The sequence below is a fragment of the Accipiter gentilis genome, chromosome 21, assembly GCF_929443795.1.
Source record: "Accipiter gentilis chromosome 21, bAccGen1.1, whole genome shotgun sequence".
NCBI classification, from domain to species: Eukaryota; Metazoa; Chordata; class Aves; order Accipitriformes; family Accipitridae; genus Astur; species Astur gentilis.
Genome location: NC_064900.1, coordinates 7,921,587 through 7,948,906, shown reverse-complemented (window position 1 = coordinate 7,948,906; position 27,320 = coordinate 7,921,587). Strand labels below are relative to the sequence as shown.

The window sequence follows — 27,320 nt, the reverse complement described above, 5'->3', positions numbered from 1 at the left end:
CTATAATCTTCTTGGCACTCGGAAGCCTACTCTTTAATTGCAGTTCAGCATGCTCCTACAAACCTTTTCTAGGGAGGTGGTTTTGTAAGAATTGCTTTGGCTGAAAATCCTGAGAAGCTTATCACAATTATAAGCCACTATTAGCAAGAAACACATCTTGTGATAGTTCCAGTATCACTAAAGAAAAGGCCTGCTGTTATCCAGTGTTTGTTTACCTCAAGGCAAGTATCTCTCACACTGGCTGGCAAACAAAAACTATATCACTGAATTTTCATGGACTAAACAAGTATACCTATTTGCAAGCAAGTTGCAATCACAACTCAATAGCCTCTGATAGCCTAATCATAAAGAATCAAGTTACTGACATTCGATGGATGACAGGAAATGTGTTTTACGCCTACAGAACAAGTCTAAAGCATTGCAAAAATTAAGAAGGTCAAAAAATTCCTCGGGCATGATGAGGCAAATTACAAATGGAGAAAAAGGAGAACTTGCTTTTATTGGCTTAAGAGGACACCTTTACAGCTAGATATTCAAAGCATTGTCCCGGTTTCTAATTATTTAGCCATGTATTTCTCTGAATAAAGTCCACAGGAATTGTCTGGTTAAGACCACCCATTTAGTTCTTAAATTTTCATCCTTAATCTTTTGTGTTGATTTTCCATAAATTGCCTGTTCAGTTTCCATGTTGAAACAATCCTACACAGCATGAAAAAGTGGCATAAAACCAGCCCAGCCCAGCATGGTATGCACTGTGAACAGCTACTGTTGTTATCATACGAGGAAAAGAAAGATTTTGAATGGAGAGTGGGTAGGAACAGGACCCCTGCTAGTAGCTGGAAGAACAAACAAGTGGTGTTAAGCAGAGTTAATACTCACCTACCTAATTCACTCTCATGATGAGAAACACAGCTCAACTCCAGTCCCATAGAGTAATTGTGCAGAGTTCACAGCACACGTACAGTTATACTGAAGTTATCATAGTCGGGGAAATCCATGTCTCCACATGCATGCTTAGATCTGTCCCCACTTAAGTATTTTGCTGAACTGGGTCCTCACAGGCTAAAGTGTCTGTCAGGTCCGTGTTGAAGCACCCGTTGTGCAGCCAGGAAAGAACTCTTATTGTGCATTTTGGCAGAGGTCCCTGCCTGCCTCCATCAGGTACCAAAAGGAGCACATCCTTTCCCAAGGCTTGAGGGTGCTGATGAGCTCCTGTAAGATGCTTACCATCTTGCTGACTTGAGCTCTCCATGGGATACTAGGTCAAGAAGAGGGAATGAAAAAAGAGAATACTTAGGTCTTAGGAAACAGAATACCTAGTTCACCCAGTAGTGGTGACCCAAATTACAGACAATATTACCTGATCACATCAGATGGAGTGATTAGTATTTCTTCTTAAGTCTAATAGTGAGTGGTAACCTACTGGGAACGTACCCAATGTGACCAATCCTGTTTACTGTTCTCTAAACAGGAAGCAAGATAATGCTTCATATCCAGACTAAGTTAGCCACATGCACTGAAATAGTAAAGTACCTGTAAAAGGCAATCAGAATGATTCTTTTCACAGACATACTATACAAGATTTTTTTAGCAGCACAGAAACCTGATAAAGCTAACGGGAGTACTATCTGAATGATTCTGAATTTACTATGCTGGAAAAAGGAAAAAAGGCAAGAGGATGTCATGACATCCCTCCCTTCTGTTTTTGTTATCAGTCACTGGTAGAAACTTGGCACACCATTTCTGAAGCAACTGTGACAAACCTTTTTTTTTTTTTTTTTTTGTGAAGGAATATAAAAATGCTTTTACCTCAGTGTTCCTTAAAATTTTGGTTATGATTCAAGCATCTCAAATATTGAGAATAATTGCAACATTGTGTGCCGCCAGCATTTGCAGTACAAAACTTTTTGTATTTTTCTTACACTCTATTTGAAAAAAGAACATTTTGCACCTCAATAGATAGTTGTGGTTTTGGATCATAAAGCACTAAGGGTTTTGATCTGTTCTGATTCCTACCCCTTGTGTCTCATTTTTCTCATGGCTTAGAACAAAACATTAATGTGACTCATCTGTCATAAGTAATTTTCATATCCTCTACCCTCTATTTTGGTGTGTGACTAGAGGAAAGATGTAGTTATGTAAAAGTATTTGTGTATTTTGTATGAGGGAGGATGGGAATCATACGTACTTTAAGCAAAAAAAGAACATCAGGAGAAAAGAGTGAATTATAAATGAAAGCAACTTATGTATACTGTAATGAAATGTAATAAATACTCTAAAACATGCTATTTTAATTTGCTATTTCTTAGCTTTAAACATCACAGCTGTCATCCCTGGAACACTGGAAAAGGAAATAATTAATGGGAAAAAAAATAATACAGAGTTTATGGACTGGCTTGTCCAAAGTGTGTCCCAAATTTGATACTGAAACATTTACAAGGACACTAATTATGCCTGGAAAGCTGGTATTTGAAATTGCAAATGTCAGTTCCAGGTTGTCAATGTTTTCTGGTACAGTTTAGGAAATCTTACGTAGCATGCTACTTACAGAAGATCTAATTATGTGTACACATTCCTGTGACTTTTCTCCAGACCAGCCTTCTATTCCACAGTAGTTGTCTCTCACAAAAATTTTAAAAATTCACTAGAAAATAGCACGAACAATGAGCACAGCAGCGATTTTGCTACAGAGGCATTTGCAACAGTTGCCCAAAGTCTTCTTTTCTCCCTCAAATACCAGATTGAAATATTTTACTAAGTAGATCCAGTTCAATGCAAACCTCATTCCACAAAAGTAATTTGTGTTTGTGCTGAATATTGAATCAGCAGGGCTTAAGTATATGCTTAAAATAGAAGTTATATTTATGTGACTGCTTAAATTAACCAGGGGTCATGCTGCTTCTGTGTTAAGAGAGAGAATACAGTGATTTTCTGCCTTTCTGCTTTTGCCTTTCTGCACTTCAATTGCAAATGCAAACTGTTTTTCACACCTAGTTAATACCTGCAGGCAGCAGAGTGGGAGGGAGGGGAGAGTGTATGCCACCTTACTATATTTGAAGATTTAGTACTCAGAAAATAAATTCTCTCTCCTGTCAACTACAGCTTTGCACTATGTAATTCTTAAAAGCAGAGCAATGAAATGAAACTCTACCAATCAGGAAATCTAATGCTTAAGTTTCCTCTTAGGAATGGTTTCTTGCATTCTCCTCTTTCATATTCCCTCCTTCCCTTGCTTCTCCAGGAAGCCTTCTTGGGACTTACTTTCTCCATAACAAAAAAGACTGCCTTGTGTTGCTTCATGTTCCCCAACTTTATGGCTTTAGACTTGGAACTTCTCCAAATAGTCCTAATATATATCTCAGGATCTCCACATGATTGAATAACACAGGGAAGATGGGGATTGTATCAGTAGGAAATCTTTTATAAGATTACTTTTCAGGTTAAAAAAAAAAATATTGCACCATTATAGGTTTTCAGTTCTGAAAGCAGTTAAGTGGAAGAATGCACATTAAGTGATCGGTCTCAGGACATGAAGAGCTGGATGATGATGATGATAATAATAATAATAACAATAATAATAATAGATTAGTTTTAAAGAGAACAACATCTCAAAGTGGCCAGGAGCTCCTCTCAGAAAAATCAGCGAGAGCCTGCTGAGTGATTTACTGAAGCCAGAATTTGGCTTTTTATTGGTTACACTGTGTGTAGCAAAATCAAACTCTCATCACTGGCCAAGGGCTTCCTTGGAGCAGGCAAAGCAGGAAGGGGTAGCGGTGGTGTTGTGGGATGGTGAAAGGCACATGAGGGGGAAAGGTGAGGACTCTGCCAGTGATGTTGTGGGGGCTTTTTGAGGACCGAGGGGACTGTGTGTGGGGAGGCTGTGAGGGGACAGGGCACTTTTTCTGCTCCTACAGTTGTCTCTTCTCCTTGCGACCACTTTTCCTTCCTTCCTGTCCCCCCCAGAGGCAGGACACCCAGAGACCTTCCCTTCACTTCTGCTATCTCCACCATCACCATCTACACATTTTTCTGTACCTTCTTGACTGTCAAGGAGGGGTTGGTCCTGGTTTGGAGGGACAGGAACTAGAGCAGGACCAGGGCAGAAAGCCAGAGAAATCATGCTGCTGCTGGAGGTAGAAAGGGCAGATGTGATTGCTGCTGCTGCTGTACTGGCACCCTCTGGTACACACTGGCACTCCTTTACCCTCTAATCCCACAAAGGCAGTAACAGCAGCATGGATGGTACAAACAGGAGGCAGAAATGAGCTGTTTGGCTGAAACACCTAATCCCTCTCTCCTTAGGCACAGGCAAAGTAGCTTGCCATGCTTTTCAGTCTGGCAGCTCTCCATTTTGCTAGCTATTCAAAGCTACTTCTGACTTTGTGACTTTCCTTCATCCACACAAGAAGCTGAACCAAAGCCCCAAACCGAAACACCTGCAAGCTGCACAGAAGTTTGTATCCAGAGCTGAACTGTGGAGCTCAGAACCATCTCTAAAAGTGCTGAATGGGCGTAGATGTGTTCTGAATTATTGACTCATTTTTTGAAGGAGAAGGCCTGTTTGGTGGGATAAACAATAAAAAGCTACTCTTCATAAAACTAGGAAGCAAATGGCAACAATGTTGTGCATAATGCATTGGCAATTCTGCTCTTCAGGCTTTAGAGTCCTCTCGAAAAAGTGCCAAATGCACATTTCTTTGTACAGCTCAGATGAACTGGATGAAACCAACTGGAAATAATCCACAGTACTTGGGCATTATCTCCTACTGGTTCCCCAGGTGGCAGCACAGCTGCTAAACTGCACCACAAGATGAATGGGTCTGCTTGCAAGAGATGTAGGGGGTCAAAAGAAAATCACCACAGATTATCTACCAAAGCAAGGGCAGATCAGGGGCCAGTGCTAGATTCGGTATTGCCAGAGAACTGAGCTGGCAATCATTACAGAGATTTTTTAGAATAAATTTGACACCAGAGGCCAGAAAGCTTTGTCATCACTAATCTAATCCCTAATCTACACCAAAGGGCCTGGAAAACCGTCAGTTACTTTCTGTGAGGGCTCTGGGCTTTGTGAGGAAGACACCCACCTGGCTGCCATCGTGCAGCAGCTCTCAGAGCCCGTGCTGCGGCTGGGCAGGCAGCTGGAGCCACCTGAAATGGAGAAACAGATTCTAGACAGTGACCAGAAGCTCAAGGGCTGGTTGTCAGCAATGTACTCTGGAGGTACCTGGGCTGATGTTTTGAGATCTCCTTTCTGGCAGAAAATGCTCCTCTCTCTACAAGATTCAAGCTTCTTCTGTGAATATGTACTGTTTTGACCAAAATGTAATTAATTCTTTTGTCAGAAGGAAGACCTTCCAATAGCCCAGGTGTGGCATTCAGATGAAACAGGAGGTAGCAGGCACATTTCAAATAGGCTTGAAGAAATCTGAGGTAAAACAGTCAAGCTACCTGCAGGTTTCCCTTGTGAAATCAGTACACCCTTTTGGCTCTCCTCCCTCTCCAAATGCTTCCTCCCTCTAAGGTTAGCATAGTCTCATGGCAGCCGGGCCACCCAGGGTCCTGGGGTACACGGCACTGCTGAAGCTCAGCTGTACAGAGTTTAGGAGCCGCTACTCTTGAGTTTTCATTTTGCCCAGGCTGATAAAATGCTTAAAGTAAATGGAGAGATACCTTTGGCTGTGTTTGGCTCTCTGGAGTTAACTCTGAGCCTGGGAAACCAGTGGCTCTGGAGAGTAAAAACACAGGCAAGGAAGATCTTAGGCCAAGTATCTCAATTTTCAACCACAAAGCCAGTCAGCATGTGAAGAGCATCACCCTGCTTACCAAAGAGCTGGTTTTCTAGTAACCCATGGGTTCATGCAGGATAGACATTGAGCAGCAAAGGGAGTGTGTTGTCAGCAGCTGAGGGCAGGGGCTATGCAGAGAGGTGCTGGGCCCTCCCTAGGTCTGATCCAGCAAAGCACTCAAGTATGTACTCACGCTCCAGCTGGAGCACAGGTCTCCAGAATTCACCATCCAGGACTTTATCATACTGAACCCTAAATATCCTGATGGCAGCTGAGCCCACCAAATCACAGACTCTTCCCAGTTCATGTCAGTGGGATCTGAGTTACGCAAGGTACATACAACTTGGTAGCAGCTGCATGAAAGTGATTAGCCTATAAAATAGATAAGCATATTTTATATTTATATAGGACATTAGCATTCCCTGTGGCTCCCCTTGTTAGCATCCTTGCAGTACAAGTGCAGTCATGCTTGGGACTTTGTACGGCGGTTCCAAGCACATCATATCAATCCAAGCCTCTTGGAAACTAATGACTTTATGTTGCACATTGCATGAACAGGTTTGTATGTACATTTTCACGGGGGCAACACATGGAGAAAGATATTAAGTAAAAGTTTGTCAGCTGTCCTTCAAACTGATAATTTTATACCTAATAATCTGAAAAAGCTATGCAGTGTCTCTGCAGAAGAGTGGGAGCAAGGCTCAAGGCACTTTTCTTGAAATCCATACCCATATTTTGATTTACAGCATAATTATTACAGGGTTGACAACAAAAATACCAAACAATAGGATTTTTAGTCCATATTCAAACTGCTACGTCAGTTTTCACAAGCACTGAGTAACTAAAAAGGCTACTCAAAGTGCATGAGTTGCCAGGTTTTCATCCTTCTGAACAGTAGACCTTGAATAAGAAGCCTGAATATGGAGTTAAAAGACTATGTTAAGCCACTATGTTTGAAAATCTTGGCCAATATTCCTTAATATTTCTGCAAAAAAGCTAGAGTGCTCATACATTTCTTATAAGCTTTCTTTCCCCCCTAGGGACCAACTTAAAATCAACAAAGTAACAACGGGCCCAACACAATCAGGAAATCTAGGTCTCTCTTAAAGTGACAACCTGTCCTTCTTCTGCCCTTTCCCGAAATCTAAATGTAAGTATATCCAGCTTTGAAATCCTAAATGAGTTACAAATAATGCTAAAAACAAAGTGCAAAGGCTTAAAACTGAAGTTGTCTTAAAGCTATCACCTACACAGGATTTGATAAGTTATTAAAGTGTTTGCTATACACCAACACTTTTGAATTTTGAGTAGAAAAATATATGGTACATAAATTTTGGTGATCATCCTCAGCAGCATTTTTTTCCCTAGATAATTAATCTACCCTTTCAGTCATTCTCCATTGTTTAATAGGAGAGAACATGTAATTTTGGCATTTCATGTTTGTTTAAAGCATCTTGTTTTAAATCTATTTTTATGGTCACAAAAGAATAAGGACACATTTCATCAAAAAAGAAATGTCAAAAAACATATCTGGGAATATCCTGGGAATAGAGTGTACCATGCTATTGATGTGCATTTGATATCCAAAATGCATGGGTACACGTGTCTGCTTCTATATGTATGCACGTGTAAAAATAAACAGCAGTAACATTCATTGGGAAATCCATGTTTAATGCAATGTTTAGTTTAGCTCAATAATGGGAAGAATATGTTAAACATCATTCTGAGCTTTAATGGAAAAGTTTCTGACAACTAGACATTAGCTCATAGTATCCAGTCATCTTATGCCTATGCCTTTTGTTTGTTATCAAGTGTGACTTTTGGAAGAAAAAATGCATTATTGCTTAACAAGCTGCATTGCAGTAGTGTCCTGCAATGTCCTGTTTTGGTTTCTAGTTAGCTAATTAAGAGAATCCACCTGTTAAGAATTAATCACGTAAATTCCTCAGATTTTCTGAACGTCTTTTAAGGAGGATGAGCACCATATTCGATCATGTTTCTCTCTTGCAGAGAAATCCTGCACAATTTGTCTGAAATGAAACCAGTAGAGTCACGTAAACATGACTCTACAAACACACGGCTCTAGAGCATCAGCCCTGGCAGAGACCCTGCTCTGTGAACCCACTGAACTTCTCCAGGCACCGGGGTGGACTGGCCCAGCGCCAGGGTATTAGGATCTCTGGCGGTGTCCGCCGCTGGAGCTGTCCCTGGTAACTGTTTCACCCGGCATCGGCTGCTGTGACCTGCCCTATGCCGGGTGCTATAAAAGTCTAACAAGAAAGAAAAAAAAAAGGAAACAAATGGAAAAAAAAAAAAAAAAAAAAAAAAAATCATATAGCCCAAGGCTCCAGCCCACAAAATATTAATAGAGAATAAACCACTTCCCAGCTAGTATTTACATTCTCCCAGAGCATCCATAAGAAAGTTTTAGAGCCCAATCCACCTAGCAATAAAACATCCATCCAAGTGGACTTTGATAACTTGGCTGCAACGTTTCTATAGCAGTTGATGAAAAGACTGTATAAGAACACTGCTTTTTTATTAGTAATTTCTTCAAACCCTTTGATAAACATCTTCTGGTGTTATATAATAATACAGATTACTTGAAAAAAGTATCATGTGTTCAGTATTTTAGAGTCCTTTACCTACAGCAGGTGAAACAGTAATATAAGCTATTAAATACATTTACTAGACAGAAAAAGCATTGGTTAAGCTAAGCATTACAAATTAGCACCTGCTACTTCTCATGCATGCCAAAACTGCTTTGAGAAAAACAAACACTGTCCTCAACAATTGACAGATATCAAGGAACACAGAATTAAGGGGAAAAAAGCCTTTAAAAAGGGTTGAAAGTTCTGGAAAATATTTTTTTCCCTTTTTTTTTTTTTTTAATCTATTCCAGTGAATAGAGAAGAATTTCAGCAGAACATTCAGATTTGGATAGAAATATCCTTCAAATTAAAAGGAAACAAAGCCCTTTATCTGTAGCAAGAATACAGAAAATTTTTAGACTTGAGCATCAACTGGCAGATAGACTTGAAAGGCATTTGGGTCCAATAGAAGTCCTGAGCTGTTACCAAAATCAACAGTCTAATTGTCTCATCTGAAACTGGGGCTTAGCTTTTGGGCTTCCTGTAACTAAATCTTGCCACAAACAGCTCTGCTAAGTTTTTCCTCTAATAAAATAAAATACAGCAAAATTAAGATAAATACAACAGACAATGAAGATGAGTACATAGTTCCCAATATAAGGCAGGGAGCAGATGTTAGAGAAAACTTGTGAAGATATCAAAATAGTACTTGTCAGTTCTAAATGGTTGATGTGACAGTTCTTTAAAAATAAACAATCAAACATCTGAAAGTAATTGCTAGACTGAGGGATTTAAGTTTATTTTATTTAAGCAATAAGGTATTTTAAAAATGTACTCAGAATGTCTAGCTTGCTTCAAATTGCTTTGGTTTTCTACACAGTGTCATGGTAGCCACTACCCACCCAAATGTGGTATTTGAATAATATTTTTAAATTGAAAAACAACAATTGAAATGAAGAAAGTGAACCTATTCAGAAAGGTTACCAAAATGCACAGTTTAACTTCAGACACTTTCTAATGTGATCAGGAAGCAGAATGCAAAAAATGTATTGTGCTGAATTTAGAGGCACTGAGTCAGGTGATAAAGTTATACAATTTTTTGTGGGTTTACTAAGGTCATATCTCAAAATCAAAAGAAAACCTAAGCAACTGAAAGTCATGTTTCAGTTTATAGAGCTCAATATTCTTTCTGTCTATCCTTTTTCCTGTTGAACTGCCTTTTATGCCTCGGTGTATAAACTTCTTGAACATAGTCGTCTTCTCTGTCCTCAGTTCCCTCCTTATTTTCTCGTGCTTTATGTTCCTTCATTCAATCCCTGCTTATCCTTTAATAAGGATTAGTTTGCTGGTCTGCCTTTTCCCTGTCTGACTTGGGGAGCTGGAAGTACTGGATGCTTTTTAGTGGAACTTAAACCTCAAATTACTCATGTGTTTATGGAAATGTTACCTTACATTTCCAGGACCATTGATTTTAAACAGGAGTCAGTTGCTGGACTCCTTTAGTCACTCATGAAAACCTAGCTTCAGATTCCTCTCAGCAGCTCTGGATGGGAGGAAATTAAAGGGGAATTACAAAAGAAAAATCCTTTCCAAACATAGCAGTGTTATTCAATAGCTTAGAAATTTACTTCTCTTTTCCTGTTGGTGAATGTGGTTTCTTTAACTAATCCAAGCATTATTGTGAATAAGCCCAATGGTTGCTTTTGTCTGTGTTTTGAAGAAGAGGGGCTTGTTTAGGGCTTTAGTAGTGATAATTGACACATAAAGCTCTAGTACAGAAGAACACAGAAAAAGAACGAGATGAACTTGCCTCCACAAATCATTAGAACTGGGGATATTCCATGGGTACCTCCTGCTTGCTGTCAGTAACCATGATGCCAAGTTTACAATCCCAGGTTGTGCAAAGCAGAGACCTGAAGGACCTGTTGCACATTAAATTCTCTGCTTCTCTAGTTCCCTGCTCCCCATACAACCTCACATGTGCACACATGTACACATTTACTTCTGGTCTTTGGCGACAAGTTCATCCGTAGTACTTTGACTGGTGACACGCAGAGACTGCCCCTTTGCAAAGTGAGGAGAAGCAGCTAACTCAAAATTGCTGAGGCTGAAAAGAAACTTCAAGCCAGTAGGCAGATTTTTATACTGGAAGTTCATGGAAGACTAGAGACACATGCCTGTCTGATTTGGGAAACAGTTGTACCAAACAGTAAGTCTTTTTATGGGTTTTGCATTAAGCATAAATCCTCCTGTTTATGTGCTAAAGCGTACGGTTTATTAACAGATAGCTCATTAACAGCAACATACAGAGCATATAGCTGCAGTCATCACTTTGCAAATGTTTTTCACACATTTTCCATAGCTTCCACATTCACGGAAAAGTAGCACTAAATGAACAGTCTTCTTTCAAAAGTCTCATTGACATAATTTATCAATGTAATGATTCCTTGTGAACTCACTGAGGTTCTTTAGGAAACACTGATGTATTTTATATGTAGGAATCTCTCTGGAAATGTTGTCTTTTAAGACCATTTTCTAGACCCTAAAGAGTTCAGACACAGAACTCTACCACAGAATGAAATTAAATTTGAAATACAGTCAGAAGAATTACCCAGCTAATAATGATAGTTCAGCTAAAATATTTGTTATATAATTCAACCTTCTATTTCGTTTCAAAGGAGTTCAATGTAGTTGTTGGGTTTATTTAAGTAACAGGTTAAGGATATCCTTTTTCAATTGCAAAAGTTATGCAAATATTGTCAAAGATTACAGTTCATAGTAGTATTGCATAGGAAAAATTTCACAGAATCGCAGAGCGGCTGAGGTTGGCAGGCAACTCTGGACGTTATCTTGTCCAACCCGCCTGTTCAAGCAGTGACACCTAGACCAGTTGCCCAGGACCAAGTCCAAATGGCTTTTGAATTATCTCCAAGGATGTAGACTCCACAACCTCCCTGGGCAACCCATGCCAGTGCTTAGTCACCCTCACTTTCCTTCTCACTCTACTCACTCTCACAACTTCTACTTTTTACATCTGAAATTTCCCCTGTACTTGTTCACTGCAGCAGTCTAGCTCATGATATACAAGGGGTGGATGAAAGTTGGAGCATGATGCTGAAAACAAGGATATTTTAGTTGAAAAGCTGACGCAGTAGTTTATTGAGTGCATTTTTGGACCATTTACTCTGTAGTCACCTGTGTATTCCTGGTGTAAGTGGGAGATGGCGTAAATGGGGTCAGCTATGTAGCAGCATGGTGTCAGTGCACAATGTGGGAATGTGAGCCATGCCAGCTGATGGCAAAGCTAAGTCTTTCTGTAGAATACTTGCTTTGGGTGCAAACAGCATATTTCATGCTACTTTGCTTGCATTACAACTATTTTTAAGCAATCCACAACATGGAGACTTAGTATTTTGAACCTGCAAAAGGTCTGGAATGTGCTCAGGCCCCCCCTCCTATGCAGTGTTTGTGAAGCTGTCCCTCGATACATGACAAACTGAAAAGGCAAAGAAAAGGCAACAGCATGGATCCTGTGCTGACAGTATAAATAGAAATTTGAGTTTAGCAGACAAAGTTCACGGTTTGCAGTGAAAGGTCGTAAGGATTTCAAGCATTTTTGGTATTTTGTCTCTGCTGTCTGCACAGTATCAAGCAAATAAAAGAACCCTGATAGACAGCTTCCAATTCTGTATACTTGGCATCCCTGCTCAGCCTGAAGGGACACGGGAAGCTCTGTGTTTGGCATTCTATGATTATTTGAGGACACGCCATCCTGACAAAGCTTTAACACTTACTCAGCCCCAACTTGCCTGGTATTTTTTCATGTGACATTTGATAAGCTAAAAGGCTTACCGAGCTTCAGTTAAGCCAAGTGGCCTGCAGTTTTCTTGCTGAAAATGCACTAGCAAATTTAGCATGATGAGGAAGAGTCCTAAAATGTTAACTCTCAACAGGTTATGTTCCTCTTTTCCCAAGCAATGTACAGTCACATTAAAATATCAAATTCTTTTATGAGAAATCTTCTGCAGTCTGTAGTTGAACCAAAGGAGACTAGAAGGAGTCTGATTTTTTATTATAATTTTTTGCCTGCAGTGAGTTCATTCCCTCCTCTGGATATGATTGTATCTCCTTTAGGAAAGGTTTAGCTCTGGCCTGTGAAACACTGATGATGACATTTTTATTTCCTGGACTCAACTAAATTTAAACCAAGTGGAGACTGTTTTCCTGGAGGTGTGTAACCTCAGAAATCCAAAGAAGAGTTTTATTACATATGTATCTAAGAAGTGAGTGCAATCACTGCTTTTTGTGAAATCACTACTGCCAGTATTCAGGCCTGTACTGCTGAAGCAACAAACGAGAGAAAAACCTTCTGTATTAACCTTGTCTTTGGGTGCATCTCTCCTGGGCTCAGAATATTCAGAGATATCTTAGGAGTGTGAATGGGATTAAATAGTAAAAATAGGACAGTAAATGAGCGGGGTATTGGCTAAATTTTTTTGCAAAGTGCATTCTTTTAATCTTCTAAATGAGCTTTTTCTTTATGTTCCTAGCTTTGCAATCCCTGGTGTAGCTCATCATCATCATGCATTAGGAGTTTGTTGTGCATACTATGAGTGCCAAACACTCGAGCCCATGTTGTGCCTATGGGTGCTGAGAGGTGCCTGGTTGGGATTTCCCTGTAACTCCCACTGGCATGCCTGACAATGTCATGAGGGATCTATTTCCAATTTTAGATGTTTGGATATTTTGCACACTTTGTCCTTCAAGCTCAGGCAGAACACCTCTTCCAGCTGCTGTGCAACATATTCCTTCATACCCTTCTTGAGATAGATATTTTTGTATCTTGAGATACAAAACATATTTTATTGTTGGGTCCCTTCATCAAATATTCTTTACTGTACCTGAAACCTGATGTCCATTCTACCTGTCTTAAAAGTAGTTACTTGCACAAATATTCAGTGGTTGTGAAGACCTGAAGATAGAAGGTCTCTCCAGACAATCCTCCTTTGACTTCCTTCTCCTTTTAATTTCCTCTCCCTGCTCACTTCTTACCTAGATATGGATGATTTTGCTCTGAGGCTTAGCAGTGCTGAGGGGAGCAGAATAGATGCCTGAATGTACAGGTTACCTCCTCCTACCATGGTCAGGTGTGGAATACAAACACATTCCACATGCCATTAAACCTAGCCAGGAATTAATATGATCCCTAAATGGGAGGTATAACTGTAGACACACTCAAAATTAATTCGCTTTCTTCCTTAAATATAGGAAGATTAAGATCGAAAGGCTGGTACTCACTGTTTTCTACCCACCAGCAGAAAAACTGCAGCTTTTGATGTACACAGAGCAAAGCACATTCCAACATGATATACTTCTAGGATAGCTAGAAAACAAAGTCCCTTGCCTTCTGATAAACAAGAGATAGGGTTTGAAAAACTAAACACAGACTAAAAGACAGGAAGCCAGAAAGGACTAAAAGGAAAGGTATTTGTTAATGCTCTAGCTTATATCATATTTGCCCTGGCCAATACCAGGAGCACGTTGTTCATAATGAGCTGTCTGTAGGTGACTGAAGTAACTGGGAGAAGAAAGGACCCTCCTCATTCAAAGACACAGGTGAACACTGTGTCTTAAGATCTTATCTTTATAATTTATCATGACATGATAGCTCTGACTCCAACACGGGCCACAGAACCTATATAAAGGACAATTATGTGAACATGTTTTTGTTATTTTCCTGTTTTTTTAAAAAAGATGCAAGCGGAGTGTTAGGCCTGTGTCTGTGCTTGAGTGGATGGCTCGCGCCACCTACGGGGCAGCTTGAGTAGCGAGACGTGTCTGCTCTCAAGAACTGCCCGTGAAAACCCACTACGGTTTCCATACTGATCAAAAATTGCTCCAACAGACATTTGAACTGGATGTAGTACCTGTCAGTATTTAAATATATATACATCGATAAGAAACATTTGATCTTCAGATGCACTGCTACAACATTTGACATTCAGTGTGCTTGATTTTATAAATACACTAACAATACATTTTTTATCCTGGTTACAAATAAGGATACATAAACATCTAATTCTCTTTTGATTATTGCCACAAATTAGTTAAGGAGACTATATTTGGAACTAGAAAAATTATACAAGATGGGGTTTAAATGTCAAGCCCATTTTGTCTACTAAAGACTGCAGTAGGGAATCTAATAAAACTCCAAACAAAGCTACAATTGCTCGTACGAGCTGACTATCCCTGAACTGCCTGACACAGTGCTTGCATTAAGCCTAGATGAATACCAGTGTGTGGCTTTCATGCTAAAGAGAAAAACATCTTAGGTTATAGCTGTAGAAATAGTACCTTTTCCTTAGGAATAACATTTCCTTTATACAACCATGCAAGTACCAGCCCTTCCACTGCCTTCGGAGGCTCATTTTGATCACCCACTTCAGCTCTTTTTTCACTCATTAGCACTACTTAGTCATTAAGTCATAACAGGCGAGCTCCAAAAGCAGGGTACAGCCTGAGCAGCTGAGCCTGAAGGTGGGGGCCAGTGATGGTGGTAGGAGTACTTCTCCCAGCCCCTCAGCAGCAAAGGGCTAACCCACAGGGGCTGGGGCAGCCCCTGGGACAGCAGGCCCCAGGCTGCCTTGCTCTGCCATCCTGGGGGAGGGTGGAGGTGAAAGAACCAGCAACTGGATGGATGAAGACACAAGGACTGCAGCATCCCTTCCCCACCCAGCTGGAGCACTGGAAACAGCCTGTGGCAGAAGGCCAGTGCATGCAAAAGACATGGCCTCCACATGCATTTTACCCAAATCATGCCCTGTTTTGTTTTCTTTCTTCCTTCAGCGAACTGGGCTGCTTACAGCATGACAAGGACTTATATGATTAAAACCAAAGTTAAAACAAACAATTACTCCAGACCTTATTAAGCTCCTTTCTCTTTTTAGTGGACTAATCCGCAGCAGGCTAGTGCAATTTTCAGTCAGTGCTTCTTTACCCTCTTCACCAACTTCTCCCCAAGACTTTTACAGTCTCACTGAATGCCATATTGGAAAGTTGGCAATAAGGAAGGCACCTCCACTGTTTCTCAGGAGATGGACTAGCTACAAACAAGAAGCAGTTGTTGTTTCTGCTCAGCCGTGTTATCCCAATTTTACACAGGGACGATGCCATCGATACAAAGGAATATTCTTTTAAATGACACTACTCAGAAATAAGTATCAGGGCCTAAAACTTTATTCCTCTCTCACAATGTGTAGGGTTGTTGTAAAGTTTCCTTCCATTAAGACCCATTTCTTCTTATAGTTTTTAGTTTTGTTTTGAGTGAAGCACACATTTTTTCTAGGACTGAAGCATTTCTGGAAAAGACTCTGAAAAAGATTGCTCTGGTGGTTTTAAAACTGGAGTGAAACAGGTACCTTATAGAAGCAAGCTAATTTCAGGTGGCTCCAAAACATACAATATAGTGATCTAATCCAGGATAAATGATAATGTCAAGACAAAGAAATGTGTCCTTTTAATTGTAAAGTACTATTTCATCTCTTAATGGCATCATAGACTGTGAAGGTAAATGTTCTTGAAAGCTGTTGTAATTAAAGGCGTAGGGAGGATGCTTGTCTGGGGGTTAAAACAGAGTTAATGAATTGCATTTGCTCAGACCAAGCAATGAATTCAGGAGCAGCAACAGCATGTAGAATTTAAGTAATAGGATTTCAGAAAAAACTGGGCAAAGCACCTACTATTAGCTGTAACTACAGTTCTAATTTGCATGGATGAAGTAGAATGAAAAATGTAAATAATTGCTTTAGACACTATGACATATACAAAAGCAAGGCCAGAAAAAAAGAGCAGGCAAAATGTAGCACCTAGCATGAAAAAAAAAAAAAAAGCAGCTCCAGTCCTGGGGTCCCCAGAGACAAATCCATCTGATTTTGCTTAAGCAAACAACAGGGGGGAAAAGTCCTGTTTTAATTTCTTTTTTGGCCTACACTATATTGTTTATCTTGAGTGCTCATCTTCTTCACAAATATCTTTTCAGGAAACTATTCTTTTGGGTCTCATAGCCCTGAAGAGAACCTGAATAAAGTGTCTGCTCATCAAGACTGACTTGTGGTCTCTGTGTGGCTTTATTTAAAATTAGAGGTTCAGAGACACCTGTAAACAGTTAACTGCAGGGACTGGAGACTGAGAAACAATGTAGTACATGAAAGGACTTAACTGCCACCAGAAGTTTCTTCTCTCTGCAAATTAGTGTGTTACGCATTCAGGAGTATGAGAAAGATAAGACTGATGACTCCTGAACTCCAGGTGTGTCCTAAATGAGATGTGTGAGCTGACGGACCTTAAGACGCTACAAGGAATGCCATTGCCTGTTGGTTTGCTTCTCTTCATTGCTCCTTTCCTTCACCAATACAAACTGTAATGCTCAAGGTGGAAGAAATTTGTGAGCGGGGATTAGAACATGCCAAAAAGTAGGAGGTGGGGAGTGACAGCCAGCAATACATACACATGCAGAGAGGGAATAGGGGCTGGTGGATCAGGCCTGCCTTTTCCATAGGAACAAAAAAAAAATGGTGCTGTAAGTAACTTGCCCAAGGTCACAGAGGTAGTTTTGAACAACCTTACATACATGCTTAAAAATCTCTAGTTCTTTTAAAACTTGAGCCTGCTCCTTGAGTGATGGTGTCCGGATCTACTGGATCGGGACTCACCACCAGAATTCTGCCACCCCCTACTGTAGTCCCGTGATGTGAGTAAGCAGGCAGGATTCAACTCCGACATAGGAGTTTTCCTCAGAGGCAGGGCCAATCCATTATTTAACTCAGCAATATCAGACAGTTTATAATCTGCCTTCAGTCTTTTCCAGATTCTAGCATGTCTAAGTCTATCATTAGGAATTCATTAGGAAAAAGTATAAGCCAGATATTTCCTTAGTTCTCTAGGGGCAGCGTGTCCTCATAGGAGGCAGAAACAGTATTTCACAATTATAATTTTCTAACCCCCTGCCCTCCAGCACTGTAGGAAAGAAAGAATATCTTATGAGAACAGTAAACATTCAGCATGTGCCTGTTTCACCATTCTGATTCAGAGCATCAGCTCCACATTCAAGAGATAGCAACTGTGGGAGTCTGTGTTATATCTGCAGTAAAAAATGTTGGCTTTTCTGGATCTGGACACTGCCACCTCAGCTCATTTCTAATGCGTGTGCTTTGGTAGCACACAGCTGAGCAAGGCCATAGATGTGCATTTTAAAATGTGGTAACCTTCAAATGGTGTTTTTTTCTTGAGAATCATCTATATTATAATTACAAGGAAAAAAAATGGCACCGCTGCTTTTCTTTAGAAAACAATTCAGTTCAGGATTATTACTTTTGGTCGGTGAGGTTATCATCACCAAGAGTGAACAAGACTGAACAATGAGTAAGTTTAAAGTGTCTTTGTAATGAGTTTAACACATTTGGAAGCCCTGGGTCCTCCCATGCTTTTTTTTGCACCCATTTTCTGTGGTTGGACAAAGATCAAACATAATAGTGTGTTTAGCCAGCACACAATATACATGGTCACTTTGGTTAAAATATAAAAAATTCTACGATCTAACTTGTCCATGTCATGTTATTTGGCAAAACTAATGATATAATTAAACGGGTTCAAATATCAAAAACATATGTATCTGCTTACATTTATACTTTTTTTTCCATTTACAAAATAATGCTTTTGTTAGAGAATAAAATTCAATGAGCTTCATATGTACTGGTGGAGTTCTGCAACTCAATTATTTCTTCATCACAATGGCAAGAGAAACTCCAGCACACAAATAATCTAGAAGATTTATAGGCCTGATTGCAGCACTGACACTTGGCCTACAGAGCTCCCTAGCAGACCAAAGAGAAGTAGTCTTTTCCACAGGTATGAAGTGGGTTGGCTGATAGCATCAGCTAAGCCATTGTGAAGGATATGAGCAGAACATTTACAGCCCTACTTCTAGCTAAACTAAGAAATCTTTGAAGTATGATATGTTCGTTTCATTAGTGTTTAAAGCAAACTTCTGCAGGAAATGGGATTCACATACATGTTTTCTTGGGAGTTCCTTGTAAAACAGTAGTCAAGTCTGAACATAGGTATGTATTTTGAATTTAATAGATAGGTTTACATTACAGGTTCTTCCTCCATTCTCCTACTGCCTGTAAAACTCTACATCAACAGAGACATCCAAAGTCTGCTTTCATTTAATTAAATGGGATCCTTGTCCCCAGTTAAAAAAGAAAAGATATCAGATATATGAAATAATGTCTGTTCTCATGACATCTCCAGCCCAATTTCCAGGAAGAATTTGGGATAGTTTTGAATAGATGAAAAGAATGATAAGAAAAACATTTCCTTCAAAAAAAATTAAAGGAAAGCAACACTCCCACTTATCTTCCAACTCTTCCATCTTTAGAAATTTTCCTTTTAGCTCAGAGGGGCTAGGCAAGTAAAGCTGTTCATCTGTGACATCCCATTAAATGTCATAATTAGCAAAATAAGATGCAGTAAAATGGACTCAAATAACAATCACTGCTGTCCACTTCAAACCAGATACATTTAACCACTGTGATCATTTCTACAGCAGAAGAATACCAATATCAATAAACTGAGCATGTGAAAATGTTAGGACTCAGTGATATTAGTTATTCTGCTTATACATAGGAATTACCTCCACTGCAGTCAAAATGTTACTATAACTGAGGGCAGTATCTGGGCCAGTAGTGGATACCTGTTTACTTAGCTACACAATAGCAGACCAGGGTTTGGGTATTTTTAAGCTAATACAAACCAGACCGATTCTAATTTTACTGCCTGAAAATGGGAATTTCATAGATCTAAAGTGACATTTGTTCCTTGCCAAAATATTTTGCACTGGCACTTACAGTTTTTCCTACTGCCAAGAACTGAATAAAACTCAGCCAAATTCTTCAGTTCTTAATTGAGCAAAATTCTCATTGTAGTTTTGCTTGATTAAGAAAAACAGGCCATAGTCTGCTGCATGGATAACTGTCTGGGTATATATAAGTTGAGATCCATTTAAAAATATTTAGGAAACTTTATACAGCTTATAGTTCTCAATCAAAATTAAGGGGGTTATCTATATATGTCAAATTGCCTGTCTGCACAAGTGACCAGTTCCTCGACCGTTGAACTTCACAAGCTTCTAATGTTGCTAATTGTCACATGGAAGTAATTAATTGAGTCACTTGAGAAAAATCTGTTCCAGATCATGTAGGGGTTTTCTTTACAATTGTGGAGGTCTGAATTACTGAACTCTAGGAAATACTCTTTTTTTTTTTTTTTTTTTACTTTAAAAAATAGATATTTACCAGTGTAATTGATGCATGGGAACTGATAGGGCACAAGTTTCTCAAAGTTACAGTCACTACTGCATATAATTTTCCTTCATGACTGTTCAGACTTCTGCATTTTATCTGTGTCATAGATGCTCCCAAGAACTACTAGACTTTCATAGTCAAGAGGATTCATAAAATATTAAACTTCAGCAGTCATTTTTAGCCTGAGGCAGCCAAGGGAAAACTAGCCAGTAGAATTCTTCAACAATATTGTGTTAATAATTTTGCATTTTCAAATGAAAAATAAGTAGGTTTGCCTTCTCTTCTGTAACAGTTATCACTACATTATGAATGTCACACCAGTGTTGTATGGTCACAATATACTGCTGACTGCAAGTGGAGGAAAACACAAATCACTCCCCTTCCTCTAGATGATTTGTCATGGCTTAGTCCTTTGAAAACAACTTCATTTCAGGTGTCACATTTCATCAAGGTGAGGACTTCATTCCAAACCAAAGACATAACAGCTTGTAATCACTATTACAATATCAAACGAAGTAAATAATTTTCAACTGACCACTGTTAAGAGACTCTGCATCATTTGGAGAATAAATAGAAGTACAAGAGAGGATGAAACAAGGTATAGCTATTAGTCATAAAGAGAAGAGAGATAAAATAAGAAGGAATTCAGGAAGAGCAGAGGCATAGGTAGAATTTAACAGCAGTTCTCAAAGCTGATTTATGAGATTTTTACACACATTAGGAGATAATCCAGTCTAGAGCCTAAACAGGCAAAAGAAACAAAACTGCCAAAAAAGAAAGATACTGAGGGTTTTTTTTAATTTCTCAGGAATTTTGATTATCGGTGCTGCTTTTTAGGTTGAAAAGAAGAAAAAGAGGAGGGTGATATTTTTTTTTCTATAAATACTATTTGAAACTAATCCATCCAAATCTGCATTTAAAAGCAATGGCACTGTCATGTGGCAATAGTTTGTACATTTTGCCCACTATGTCTTAAAAGAAGAGATGAAAACTGTCCATAAGTTTGCCTTACTTCCCCTCTCTGAAATGTTACTTTCAAAAACCTGTCATGAAAATAGTATCCAAAAGAGGAGCAAACATGGATGCCATACAATCCCACGGATTATAAAAGCTCTTAGATTTTTATGCAGTACAGTCAGTCCTGATTTATTATTAAAGCTTAAATCAGTGAAGATGGAAGAAATTGGATTACCCCTCAATTCCAAGGAGAGAGCTGCTAAATCTCTGGTATCTCAGTTAATTCTTTCACATGTTCCCCTCTGTTCATAACCCAGCTTTCCTGCAGGCACTTCGTCCTTTGCCTGCCATGAAGCTGCTGTGCTCTGGGGTCCTGTCAGCCAGCAGCATGAAACAGTTATGCCACCACAGGCTACTCATATAGATGCAGTAATACCAGCAAAGCTGACTTGGGAGTTTTTGATTTCTTTATTTTAATTCTTACTGATTGTTTCATTTGTGTGCACATGCTTATGTGTGCGTGTATAGGCAGGGCTTACTACCCCAGCACATTGCTCAGAGTTGCTGGTATGGCTGCTTCTCAGCTAGAAGCACTTTGCTATGTAGTATTCCTTTAGCAGTAAATTGTTCCTACTCTAAATACAGCCTAAATTGCACCCAGCATCCAGTACTGGCACTTGCCAAAATATCCCTCAGTTTTTGGAGCTCACAAAGCTGCAAACACATCTTTTGGAAATATTAGTCCCTGCATGACTTTACTAGGCCAACTTGCAAGTACAGTCCTTTAAGGAGATAATTTCCGCAGGATCTAATCAGCCTTGTTATTTAATTTATTGAGAATTTTGCAACAATTTTCAGGAAATACAGCTCTAGACCTAAAAAAACCCTTCTCAAACTCCGAGCCTGTAGGCTATAATTATGTAATCCAGATTATCTCTTTCCTTAGCATGGTTAAACAAGCCTTCCACAGAACACATTAGAAGTATTTCTATTAAGAATATGTGATTTCCGCTAACATCTGAAAATCTGAGCAGGTTTCTTGATGTAACACAAAATTAACTTAGAATTAATGTAGGTGCCCCATCTCACAGTCAAACAAAACAAACAAACAAAAGAATATCATTGTAAGCATTGCTGATAGCCATTCTGCTGTTTGGAGAAACTAGACTCCTTTTTCCTTGCTAGAGGGGTACCTGCCTATTGGATTTATTTTGTATTTGGTTAAGCCATGGCCTGTAAGTAGCCATGAACCTTTGGTTCTGATGTTCAGCAGTAAGAATTTGGTGGACAAAGTTTGAGGGGAAGAATATGATTTCATTTAAGTGCATTGACTTGTCTAATGCCAGATTATGTAGTTAGTCATTGTTGTCTTAACCGCATCATCCTGGGAATAGCTAGCACATGCCTTAACTACTCCTTCGCATAGATATGAGAAGAATTTTAAAAAATACGTATCTGCTTCAAGAAAATCCAGATTTTGAAACAAAAAAGGAGGGCTGGGCAGGGAAAACAGAGGCCTTAGTTGATTGACAATGTAGGATATAGAACCTTTCTGATCCTAACCCATGAGGGGATGTTTGCATCTGGCCCCATAATGGGGTCTCCATGCCTGAACTAGATGCCTAGACTCCATGCATGTGTGTAAGGGGAGTTAAGTGCCTCAGAGGGGGATTCACAAAAGCCACTGTTCAGGGAGCTGCCTAAGCCAGCTGAATAGGAAAAGCTGAAGAGTGCAGTTCATCCTAAATCCTAGCTCTCTCCTTGGTTTAAGTGCCTTCTGGTGAATGAAGTACACAGCGCAAGTCCCTCCACTCTCAGCTCATAGCTCACAATCCTCTTTTGAAGGCAGGTGCCAAATTTTTCTTTCAAACTCTGAGCAGCCCTCAGCAGCTCAAGCACACTCTTACTCAGGCTGTTGAAGACAGGCCTATAATCCCTTCCTTTAGCAAAGGGCACTGAAGTGCACATTTCCTACCTCCTAAGGCATGCCCCAGCCAGCACGCTACAGGCATCAGCTCCCAGGAGGTGGGTGGGAGCTGGCACAGGTCACAGCAGAGCCAGGGAGGCCTGGGGAGGAGGAAAGCCACAAGAGACTTTGTCGGAAAGCTTGGGAGGCGTCAGCAGGCAAAGGGAGCCTCAGGTCCACGCTCTGCACTAAGGAAGGTTTGTGCACTGGGACCAAGCAGCCCTTGAGGAGGACTTCAGTGACCTGCCAGCTCAGGCAACAGCTAATCACTCCCTGATCAGGGACCTGGATTTTGATTATGGACCGAAGTGCTTTAATTTCCCCCTCTAATCCTATTTCCTCATGTGCTTCCAGCCCCAGCTCTGCCTCGTAGTGCTGCAGGCAGCTGAAGGGAGGCTGGTGTCCCCCTTTGATCCAGTTTAGCAGCTGGGTAGCAACAGGTTTGTCAGCCTATCCCCCCGGCATAGTCCTTCATCCTGGCTGCAGTACTGATGAAGTGCAAGTGCCAGCTCCCACTGCAGACCGTTTATAACAGTTAGACAGGAGAGCTGAGCACTGACCAGCTTTATAGCCTGTATAATTTACTAGTCTCACAGTTACCAGTGATCATGGGTCCAAATGGCTGCACTGAACATTTTGTATTGTTTCTCTTGGAGTAGTGTTGAGAGACTTGAATGAGCAATAGTATTTGCTCTTCAGTACTTGGCTTTGCTCTCCTTTGGGCTTGGTTGGGTTATTCCAAGGTGACAGATATGGTAATTTCAAGTCCTTTAAACTATAGCACATTGGATTGCATATAGGAAATTAATTTTGCCTCACGGCATCTTTGGAGTTTAAATGACTATATATTTTCATGGATCCAGGATAAGTGTGTGTGAGTGGGGTGGGGGGGTTCTTGTGCACGTATGTGTGTTTCAGAAGTATTCTTTTTCTTTATTGTGCTTTTGAGAGACGTGACAAACATTTCCTACAAGTATTCACTGAATCAAACCTGCAGGGAGTATTTCACAACTCAGGTTGAAAGTTTTTTTGGTGGTGTCATGCTACCCTTATTTCTGCACTTGTAGAGTGGGAAGAGAGTGGCATCTGTGTAGGCCTGTACACGTTACACTTGTTAACAAGTAACAATGATTTCAATCTTTGTCTCTCTGCCCATTGATTAGTCAAGCGGTTATGTGTTGAAGTCGACTTGAGTAAGAAGCATTTCTTCCCTACTGCACAGGAGGAACAGGCTGAAGGTCTTTATGGGGAGATCTGTCTGTCATGACACAGGAATGTATGTGTGCGGTTCAGCCATGGTGGCAGTGTAGAGGAGTACACTAGAGTTTCTGGTGGCGATTGCAGCGAAGTGCCAGATTATAAAGAGATGTACATTGGTACATCTACTGGCAACCATCTAGCAACTTCCAACTTCATGTTCGCCCATAGATATGACCCAGAGAACAAAGGGTCTTTTATAAAAATTAAAAGCCAAGTTATGAAACCTTTTTAACCAAATGAGTGTTTAGTTTTGGTTATTGTCATCTTAGTCTTTATCAAGAAAAGTAGCATAAAAAATAAAATCTATCCATTTAGGAAATAGGATCGTAAGATAATAGCTGCTTGATTTCTGTGAACAGAACAGTGTCAGGTCATGCCTAAGATCAGCACATCCTAACAAATATGATGATATCTGCAATATTTTATAATAAAATAGGAAAATAACTGTTACTAAATAATTTTAAAACATCCTCCTGATTTCTATCTGGGTGGAGTAGTCTAGTATGTTTAAACTTTTAAGACAAGATCATTTCTTCCACTGTTTGAGCAAAGGTAGGAAAAGTACGCAAAGGGCAGAAATCTTTTTAGTGGCAAATAACCTTCCAATAAAAATTGTCTGAGAGACAGGAGGTTTCTTCAAGAAAAATATTTTACAGACATTTGTTATTTTTTTCATATCTCACTTGGACTGGGACTTCGGGGTTCTGAGAAGCTGCAAAGTTAGAACACAGCAAATAAAAATAAAGGAGAGAGAAGCTGCGCTCTCTCTCAACAGGCTCAGGCTCATCAGAGCACAGTGAATGGAAATACTATAAGTGGTAACAATTTATCTCTGAAATAGAGCCTCCAAAGCCTTTTGCTTTTATTAAAAAAAAAAAAAAAAAAAAGTCATGAAGCAGCATAAGGGCAAGAGCCAAGAAAACACATTCCGTACACCATCAAAGTGAGAAAAGGAACAGAAATGCTATGCTGTGGCAGTTTCAGAAAGAGGCAATCAAGCAGATTTTATGGCAAGAAGGCAACGCGTAAGGCCACAGGATTGCAACAGGAGTCACAGAGGACAGTAGATTGTTTCAAATTTAGATCAGGCCAAGTACTTCAGAGTCCCACAAAGATTTCTTGCTTTATATTTCAAGAACTCCCAGGACTGTTAAAGTAAATGCTGTCCAGGTTGCAAAGGCTAGAGTATGATCACTATGAAGGAGCACATGAAACACTTTCTCTATAACCAGAACCAGTGCACCCAGAATTAGACTCTTTCTTAATGAGATTTCATGATCTTGATGCCTTGTTAGGGGTTAATGGGTCCCATCTAGATCACTGTAAAGCACTTTATCAGTATGTGTGCAGTGCTAAAAAGAGGAGGGAAGAGGAGGGGAAATACAGTTCTAAACCTGAGAAGTCCTTGCTTCATCACTGATAATGAAGAGGCTAAAACTTAACCCTTTCCAAAGGGCCAGTCCTCCTGCCTGCCTCAGGTATCCAAGAGGTGCCAGGAGCCCTCGCCCCCCAAAATGCCCCACTGCAGAGCACTGGCCAGACCTCAGTAGGAACGGAGACAGACACCTGCCTTTCCCAAAGCTGCGGCTGGGCTCTATCCACCCAGGACACATTTTACCCCCAAAATGAAGATAGATGACAGTGGCTGTGGCATGGCAGGACATCACACCACAGCAGGGAGCCTGCAGGTGGCCCACAGGCCATGAAAGGCATGTCAGACTTCAAGCAGCACCAGCAATAAAAACAACACTTACTACAGCCTCAAGATCAAGAGAAGCACAAGAGCAGTTTCTGGCCACTTTTCCCTCGTCTTCTCAGGTTTGGCACCAAGCATAGTTTAGCTAATCTCAAAAGTCAAGCCTACAAGAATATTACATCTGCAGACACCTCAACTGCTTTACATGTTTAATCTAATAAAAAGATAGGTTATCTTCCCTGCAACATATGTAACAATCAGTCATTGTCATTACCAACAGCACTTTTATAATCAGGATTTTCCTTTCTATTGCCACTTCTTGGGAAGTGTTTAAGAAAAATACACACTCTAGCACCTATTTGTGTCTTGCAGATGTTAACGAACAGGATTTTTGCATACACATCTAAGCTTTCCTAAAGGTATTGAGATCTACTAATTCACACAATGCTCCCCCTCTAAGCATTCTTCCCAGACACTTGAAAGAAGACCCTAAACCAAGCGTACTAGAATAAAATATAATAGCTCGAATTGATCTTTTGTGTCTCTCTTAGGACTCAACACACCTTCACAAAGAATGCATTTTATTTTTTCTGCTTTTATTACAATATTGATTAATCAAGTGAGGAACTAAGAGTTCTCTGAGCAGTAAAACTGGTAGATGTCCTTCAGAATAAGACTCTGCCACTTGTGAGTATCTGGGTGAAGATTCAGGATACATTTGATTTTATTAATTGCTACAGAAAGAGACAGTCTTCTTCCCTCACTTTTGTCTACTCCCATACATGTGGTAAGATGGAGCATTTCACTGATGAACAAGCTTAACACTAAACTGTGCAGATTATTCACTTGTCATTTAGAGCCAGTTGCTTGTGTGTGGCTTGTTCATAAAGCTGTAGCTGGCTGAACCAAGAGGTAGCAAAATGGAAACTTTTTACACTTTCAGCAGTGAGTATAATTCACAGCAGCACTGCTAGAGGCATTGCTTTGGATTCCAGTAGTAAAATGCTGGGATACACTTTACAAACCATTGTACCAAAATAACACGCAAACAATTGTATCATGAAAATTTGGGAGGCTTCTACTACATGCAGTCAGCACAACCTATCTCAGGGCGGAATTAAGCCCAAGAGTGATGAGTGACAGCTGAGAAGGGAGGTTTCCAAAGAAAGCCTGTAGTTCCCTGTCCACAGCGTTTTGCAACCAGTAATCACCGTAGCTCATTATCAACACCTCAAGGTTCAGCCTACTGGATCAAGCACTTCAGTCTGAAGCACATCTGTGGTTGTTTGTCTTTGCATTTATTTGGGGGTAAGGGACTGGCAGTAGATGTGAAGCATTTTTGCCAAAACAATCCCCAAACTAACAATGCCCCCAGGAGAGGGTCAGTTGACTATAAAAACACTTCCATGAAAACCAACCTTGTTGCCAGTGGGCTGCGCACAGCAAACCCGTTACATCTGATAAGGCAAATTCCTTGGACGGTGTCAGTGCCTGTGCCCCACGGGGAGCTCCTTCTGCAGCGACCGGTAGCACCACCGCTTCAGAGAAGGAGCCCTCAGTCCAGTTCCCACGTTGAACAAATAGTCTGTGCTCGGACGCATCGGCTGCCAGTCCCGGGCTCCGCGCCAGGAAGGCGATTACGTGTCGATAAGCAGGGAGGCAGCTCTATGCTTTGATCACTTTGTGTGTTCCACATTATCG

At 40.2% G+C, this 27,320-nt stretch overlaps 1 protein-coding gene across 3 annotated transcripts in view; it reads left to right on the top strand.

Annotated features, from left to right (window-relative positions):
* COL8A1 (collagen type VIII alpha 1 chain) overlaps positions 1-27,320 on the top strand; it is a 94,186-nt gene that overhangs the window by 51,288 nt on the left and 15,578 nt on the right. For 2 of the 3 annotated variants that reach the window (XM_049824963.1, XM_049824962.1), the window contains exon 3: positions 6,827-6,936. The exons of the other annotated variant lie outside the window; for it this stretch is intronic. The gene's annotated coding sequence lies outside the window, so the exon portion shown is untranslated. The remainder of the gene's footprint in view (positions 1-6,826; positions 6,937-27,320) is intronic. 3 annotated transcript variants of the gene reach the window in all.